Source organism: Pseudophryne corroboree, chromosome 2 (genome assembly GCF_028390025.1).
Source record: "Pseudophryne corroboree isolate aPseCor3 chromosome 2, aPseCor3.hap2, whole genome shotgun sequence".
Taxonomy (NCBI): domain Eukaryota; kingdom Metazoa; phylum Chordata; class Amphibia; order Anura; family Myobatrachidae; genus Pseudophryne; species Pseudophryne corroboree.
The window spans coordinates 985,726,231-985,733,989 of record NC_086445.1 but is presented as its reverse complement, the minus strand read 5'-3'; positions in this window follow the sequence as shown (position 1 = coordinate 985,733,989).

Sequence of the window (7,759 nt, the reverse complement as noted above, 5' to 3'; positions counted from 1 at the left end):
TCTACTGGGGGCATCACTACTGAGTGGTCATCTATTGGAGGCAGCTACTGGGGGACATTTTTACTTGGGGCCATCTACTGGGGGCATTACTACAGGGGGGTCATCTATTGGGGCAAACTCGTAGGGGGCATTATTACTGGGGGGTCATCTATTGGGGGCAGCTACTGGGGCATTATTACTGGGGGGCATCTACTGAGGGCATTACTACTGGGGGGTCATCTATTGGGGGCAGCTTACGGGGCATTATTACTGGGGGGCATCTACTGGTGGCATTACTACTGGGGGGTCATCTATTGGGGGCAGCTACTGGGGGACATTTTTACTGGGGGGCATCTACTGGGGGCATTATTACTGGGGGGCATCTACTGGGGGCATTACTACTGGGAGGTCATCTATTGGGGGCAAACTCACAAGGGGCATTACTACTGGGGGCAAACTACTGGAGGGCATTATTACTGGGGGCCATCTACTGGGGGCAAACTACTGGGGGACTATTACTGGGGGCCAACTACAAAGGTGCCAACTACTGGCGGCGTAACTACAGGGGCATTACTACTGGCGGCTTAACTACAGGGGCATTACTACTTGGGGGCTAAACTACAGGGGGGACAAACTACTGGGGGCTTAACTACAGGGGCCAAACTACTGGGGGATAACTACAGGGGCCAAACTACTGGGGGCTAAGCTACAAGGGGGCATAACTACAGGGACTAAATTACAATGGGGCAAACTACAGGGGGGCATTACTACTGGTGGCTAAACTACTGGGGGCATTACCACTGGGAGGCTAAACTAAAGGGGGGGGGGGGTAAACTACTGGGGTCATGACTGCAGGGGAATTACCACTGGGGGCATAATGACTGGGGGCATTACTACAGGCAACATTACTACTGGGGGCAATACGGGCATTGCAAAAGGGGCACCACTACTTGGGGGTCTATATAAGGGGCACTACCAGTACAGTGGACATTGCATAATGAGCGCTACAACTGTGGGCATTGTATAAGAAGCGCCACCTCACATGCACCGAAGCCGCACGCAAATGTACTTGTCCCTTCCATGGTGCCCCCCCTATCATTTTCTTCTGGATCCGCCCCTGCCCACAAAGAAGGGATTTTTCAAAATTCCACCCGCAAAGGGGTTAAAAGCGGTGAAATAATTCCCCCCCTCGCAGAGACAGTCCACCCAGCCGGGGCTATAAAGAATACATGGTGCCAGCAATACCAAGTAGCAGAGGGGGGAGTACACAATGCTCTGTTCATGGACTTCATTGCAGTGGCAGTTGCAGAGCACTTCATTATTCAAATAGGGGAGCCACATCAACTGCTACCTCTAAACACTGTCAAACATTGCTGAGTGTGGCTCCCCTATTTGAACAATGGACTGTCACTGGCAAGGAAGTGCAGCCTTACGGTTCAGGAGATTTTGTGATGAGTCAGTGGTATTTGCCTTTTATATATATAGATTTCAGATATAAGTACTTAACCAACCTATTTCCAATCAGGAGAGGCTAGTGTCTCAGTTATCAGAGGTTAACCTGTCACTTGAACTAAACATTGCCGAACCACTCAGAGAGCAATAGAGGAAAGGAGACATAGGGGCATATTCAATTGGTGTCGAATCCCTTGTTTTGTCGAAAAACAGGGCTTTTTCGACAAAAAAACCCATGTCGAATTGGATTCGATAATTCAATACGGCACTTTTCGACAAAAAACCTGTTGGATCAGTTTCGACTTTTGACTTTTCGACAGTCGACTGTCTGTAATGTTAAAAAGCCGGCATTTCGACAAAAGTATATTCAATTGAAGATTGTCGAATCGGTATCAGTGCTTTTCGACGTGACTTTCGAAAATTTAATTGCACCAAGTTTTTCTGTCGTTAGCTGACAAGAAATTTTAAATACTTCAATTTTTTATTTTATTTCTAATAGCATATATATTTATATTTGAAGTAATTATATAATTGTTTTTTGGATTTATGACCCACATTATTATATTTAGATTTTTTCCCCGAATATTTTTTTCTGTACTGGGCCGAGGGAAGAAATGTACCCATGATTCCACAGTTTTACCCAGGTTACACTTCTCCAAAGCCACTCCTATGCTTGAGACTTCAGGGAGAAGAGCAGCTATTACAGTCAGCTCTCTTGTGAAATGTTTTTTTAAGGGCAATCTGCGTTTTTAACATATAGATCATATTTTTTTACACTGACTACAATAATGGAGCCTTTTTCTGACCAGATTGTGATGTTCATGCTCGTGGCAAGTGTGGATAATGAACAGGCTCTTGAAGATCAGGATCGTGGTCAGCAAATGTCTGATTAAGTGAGTCAGTGCATGCATCATTTCCACGTCCACGCCAGTATCGCACTAGGAGTGTACTGGAGGATCTCTCCGAGTTCGAGGTGATACAAAATGATCGCTTATCGGCTCATGAAATATATTCTCTATATGATCTGTTGGAGCCAGACCTGGAACCTCGGGCACAGACAAATTACGCAGTCAGTGGTTTCCAGAAACTGCTGGTACGTTACATTTTTTGGCGTCAAACACATTCCACCCTACTTTGTCTCAAACATTCATTTTTTCAAAGCCGACACTGTCGCGCTGTATAACCCAGGTCATTAAGGTGTTCCGCAAATTAACGACCCAGTTCATTACATTTCTAGATATGGACAGCGGATGGCTTGAGATCAAATTAGGCTTTTACAATATATTTAAATTCCCCAATGTTCTGGGTGCGATTGACTGTATGCATATGCAATTCAGACCGCCACGGAATTCGGAAGAATGTTATTGTAACCAAAAATGCTTCCATTCCATGAATGTTCAGGTGGTCTGTGATGCAGAAATGAAGTTTACAAACCTTTTTTGTGGGATTTCCTGGGTCATCTCTTGACTCCTTCATCCTAAACCAGTCATCGCTGTTTCAACGATTTTGAGACAGGAAAAATGTCAGATGGATGGCTGTTAGGTAAGACTACTTTTTTTTTTAATATTACCCACTATTTTTCTTTTTTCCATAGGCGATGCGGGTTATCCTAACAAACCTTGGCTCTTGACCCCATTGTCTAATCCTGTAGGTGAAGCCCAAGAACGGTACCAAGAGACACACATTACATCGCGGGGAGTAATTGAGCGTGCCTTCAGTGTACTTAAAAGCCTGTTTCGAAGTATAGACTCTTCCGGTGGTGCTCTTTTATACTCACCGGCGAAGGTTTGTGGCATAGTTAATGCATGTTGTATCCTACACAACATTTGTGTCACAAACCGTTTGCCGGTGACTATTCGTCGCAGGGCTTTCCGCAACGGGAACCGTTCTTCTGCTCCACCTGTGGGTATGGATGAAGGAGATGAAGCTAGAAGTCATTTAATCCAGACATATTTTTCCTCAGCCTGTGAGTATACTTGTATTATTTGTATTTTCATGTAAAATCAGTGTGTCATATTTTTAATTACATTAATGTCTTTTATTATTTTTTTTTATTCCAGAGTTTTGTTTTGTTGACATTTTTATCCCCAAGTTGCATCCTGTTGATGGGTTCCCGTTGTTGATTTGCCAGTTGGGTTTGTTTACCCCTTTTTGGATTACTGTTTTTTACGGATTCCTTTTTGAATTCCTGTTCCTGTTGACGGCCTACTTGTGCTGTGGACCTCCCCCACTGCCATGTTACAAAGAGACCCTTCAGGTGAGATGCAGGGACCCAACCTCCCTATTGTCAGTGTAACCTGTGTGTTTGTGCATTGTTGCTGGTACCTGTTGTTCTTTTTCAGGAGGGATGACACGCTTTCAAGTACCTTGAAATTAATCCTTTTTCTCTTCCACAGGTTTCACGGAGTAGCCGTCCCAAGGCCAAAGTACCCTCTCCGGTGTAAAGTGATGCTACAGTCCCCCTTCTACCATGATGGCCTACTTGTGATGTGGACCTTCCCGCCACTGCGTTGTTACTAAAGACACCCTGCAGGTGAGATGCTGGACCCCAACCTCCCTGATGTCAGTGTTACCTGTGTGTTGTTGCCTGCAGCTGCTCTTCTTCTTTTTCAGGAGAGATGTCACGCTGTGAAGTACCTTGCAACTAATACTATTTTCCTCTCTTCCACAGGTTTTTCCTGGAATGTACTTCCATGACCTTGATCATCAAAGTGGACAATGGAGCTAAGACCCTCATCCCCGCTACCATGCCGACCTACCTCAAGACCTTCAATACCCCCACATCCCTTAAATACCCTATTGTAAATTACATTTACTATATTTTAAAGAAAAACACAAAACTTCTAAATTGAAACTTTTATTGAAGAAAATTAAACAGTTGTATTTTGTATTGTTCATAAGAAATATTTTTTTGTAATAAAACAAAAAAGAAGTGTTCTTCTTCATACATTCCTTGTTCTTGTGTAGATATCTGAAAAAAAGAAAAGAAAATCAAACTTAAGTAAAGGGCACTGTAATGATGTCACGTTCACATTCCTTTTCCTGGAACATTTGTGGAACCACACAGCACAGCCAAAACCCATTGCTGGACTGTGTGGTTCCCCAAGTGCAGGCGGGGCAAAGTGGAAGAGTCGTGGTGCCAGTAGTCTGCACTTTGCCATGCCCGCACTTGTGGAACCACACAGTCCAGCAATGGGTTTTGCTGAACTGTGTGGTTCCCCAAGTGCAGGCGGGGCAAAGTTTGTGTAAGTATGTGTATAGTGAAACATGGCATTACTCACCTTTGAAAGCACACCACGAACAATGCTGTCCACGCCTCTTTGTCAACCATCCCTATGAAGAATTTAAAAAAATACTAGTGAATGCTGAAGCTACACAAAAGTGAATGTTCAAGTTACACAACTTTTAACCTAAGGTGTATTTATTAAAATAAAAATGTGGTATCAGATTATTGCTCTTTGGACCATCATATATATAACCACAAGGAGCTTTCATCATTTACCACACTCATACATGCCCACGCATGTATGTCTACACATAGCTCCTTGGTAGTACCCGGTCGGGGGTGGATGAGAAGAATACATATTAAATTAAAACAATACAAAGAAAAAAACAAACTAATGGAGGGAGAAAAGGAGAAAGCAGCAAAATTAACATTTGAAATAATGAAAAAATATGACTGCGCTATCGTGTGTGGGGGCTATCCTGATCCTCTTCTTCCTGATGTGGTGATGGTGTCCTTGGCGGCTGTTGAGAGCGTTGTACTGGCCCTGGTGGCCACGCTGGTGTAGATGTTGAGGCCAGTTTTGGTGGTGGAGGCATCCTGTAGATGGGGTACATCCCTGTATACCCTTGGTACTGCTGTGACTGTCCATACCATGGTTGTGGTGGAGCAAGGGCAAGAGACGTCAGTGTGGCTTTTGGTGGCGAATGTGGTGGTTGACCAGCATGTTGTTGAGCTGGCTCTGGGAGTTTGTCGTAGATCATCTGGAGTGTCGTTGCAATGATCTGTGCGCTGGCTGTGGAATGTCGCTGGCTCTCCGACATGTTGTGAATGCTGTGTGACTGGAAAGCCGTGTTTTCCACCAGTTGGTTGATGGATGTGACCAGAATGTGAAGGATGTCCACAGTCTCCCTGTGATCTTCGAGCCTGGTCTTTCTGATTTCAGTCGTTCTGTCGGCCATGGCCTTTTGCATTTCAACCATACCGGTGGCCATCTTCTCCATTTACCCTCTGAACCCTTGAAGGATCCTGCCCTTGCTGAACATCTGTCACCAATTGCATTTGTGCAGCTGAAAAGAAAAGTAGAAATAAATTAGAAGACATATTCCTACATATGTTTTAAGGTTCACAAACGTTTACATTTTAAAAAAAAAGTTATATTTATCTAATTACTTACACAGGGATGTGGAAACTGCAGGCTGCTGCACATCCACCTCGTTATACATACATAGTAACATAGTATCTGAGGTTGAAAAAAGACAATTGTCCATCGAGTTCAACCTATTTGTGGTCTCCTATGCATGATGATTTGACTAAAATTTCTGACTGATGCTGCTGTCAGCCGTTGCATTTTATCCCTATTTATAGTAACTATAATGCATGACTATGCACCATACCCCTGGATATCCTTATCCATTAGGAATTTATCTAACCCATTCTTAAATGTGTTGACAGATTCCGCCATTACAACTCCCTCGGGCAGGGAATTCCAAACACGTATTGTCCTTACCGTGAAAAAGCCTTTACGACGTATTGTGCAGAATCTCCTCTCCTCTAACCTGAGCGAGTGTCCACGAGTCCTCTGTGTTGATCTAACCAAAAAGAGGTCCCACGCAAGCTGTGTCTATTGTCCCCTTATATATTTGTAGATGTTGATCATATCCCCTCTTAGTCTCCGCTTTTCCAATGTAAACATGCCTAGTCTTTCAAGCCTTTCCTTGTATTCCATCGTCTCCATGCCCTTAATTAGTTTGGTCGCCCTCCTCTGTACCTTTTCTAGCTCCAGGATATCCTTTTTGTAGTACGGTGCCCAGAATTGTACACAGTATTCAAGGTGTGGCCTCACTAGTGATTTATATAACGGGAGTATAATACTCTCGTCCCTAGCATCAATACCCCGTTTTATGCATGCTAATATTTTATTAGCCTTCTTTACTGCAGTCCTACTTTGGGTACTACTGCTTAGCTTGCTATCTATGAGGACACCTAAGTCCTTTTCCAGTACAGAATCCTCTAATTTTACCCCATTTAGAAGGTAGGTGTAATTTTTGTTCTTGTTACCACAGTGCATTACCTTACACTTGTCTGTGTTGAAGCGCATTCTCCATTTGGCTGCCCATGCTTCTAATTTAACTAAATCGTTCTGAAGAGACTCGGCATCCTTCTCTGTATTTATAGCCTTACACAATTTGGTATCATCTGCAAAAATTGACACCATGCTCTCTAGACCTTCTGTTAGGTCGTTAATGAAAATATTGAACAATAGTGGTCCTAATACTGAGCCTCTGAGCCTTGCGGCACACCACTTAGCACTTCAGTCCAAGTTGAAAAAGATCCATTAACCACAACGCGCTGCTCCCCATTATCTAACCAGTTTTTTAACCCAAGTGCATATTGTGCTTCCTAGCCCTGATTCTTGTAGCTTGTAGATAAGTCTCATGTGTGGTACAGTATCGAACGCTTTGGCAAAGTCTAAAAAGATTACATCCACGTCTTTACCCTGATCTAGGTTTGCGCTTACTGTTTCATAAAAGCCAAGTAAGTTGGTTTGACAGGATCTGTCCTTCATAAACCCATGTTGATTCCTTTTAATGACCTTATCGACTTCAAGGAACTTCTGAATACTATCTCTAAGAATACCTTCCAATACTTTCCCCACTATAGATGTAAGACTAACTGGTCTATAATTACCTGGTTCAGCTTTACTTCCCTTTTTGAATATAGGCACTACTTCCGCTATACGCCAGTCTTTGGGAACCATACCTGATATAACTGAATCCTTAAAGATCAAAGATAGCGGTTTTGCCAGTTCAGAGTGAAGCTCCATTAGAACCCTGAATACCATCGGGCCCTGGTGATTTATTAATCTTTAAATGTTTTAATCGGTCACAGACTACTTCCTCGCTTAAATAAGTACCTATCAGTGGGATATTCTCATTATTGAGATTGTGTGTCAGTCCCTGAATTGGGTCCTCTCTAGTGAATACTGTTGAAAAAAACTCATTTAGTGTGTCCGCTATGTCATTATCATTTTTGCTTAAGACTCCCAACTTGTCTTTTAAAGGGCCTATACTCTCCTTCTTTAATCTCTTGCTATTAATGTAT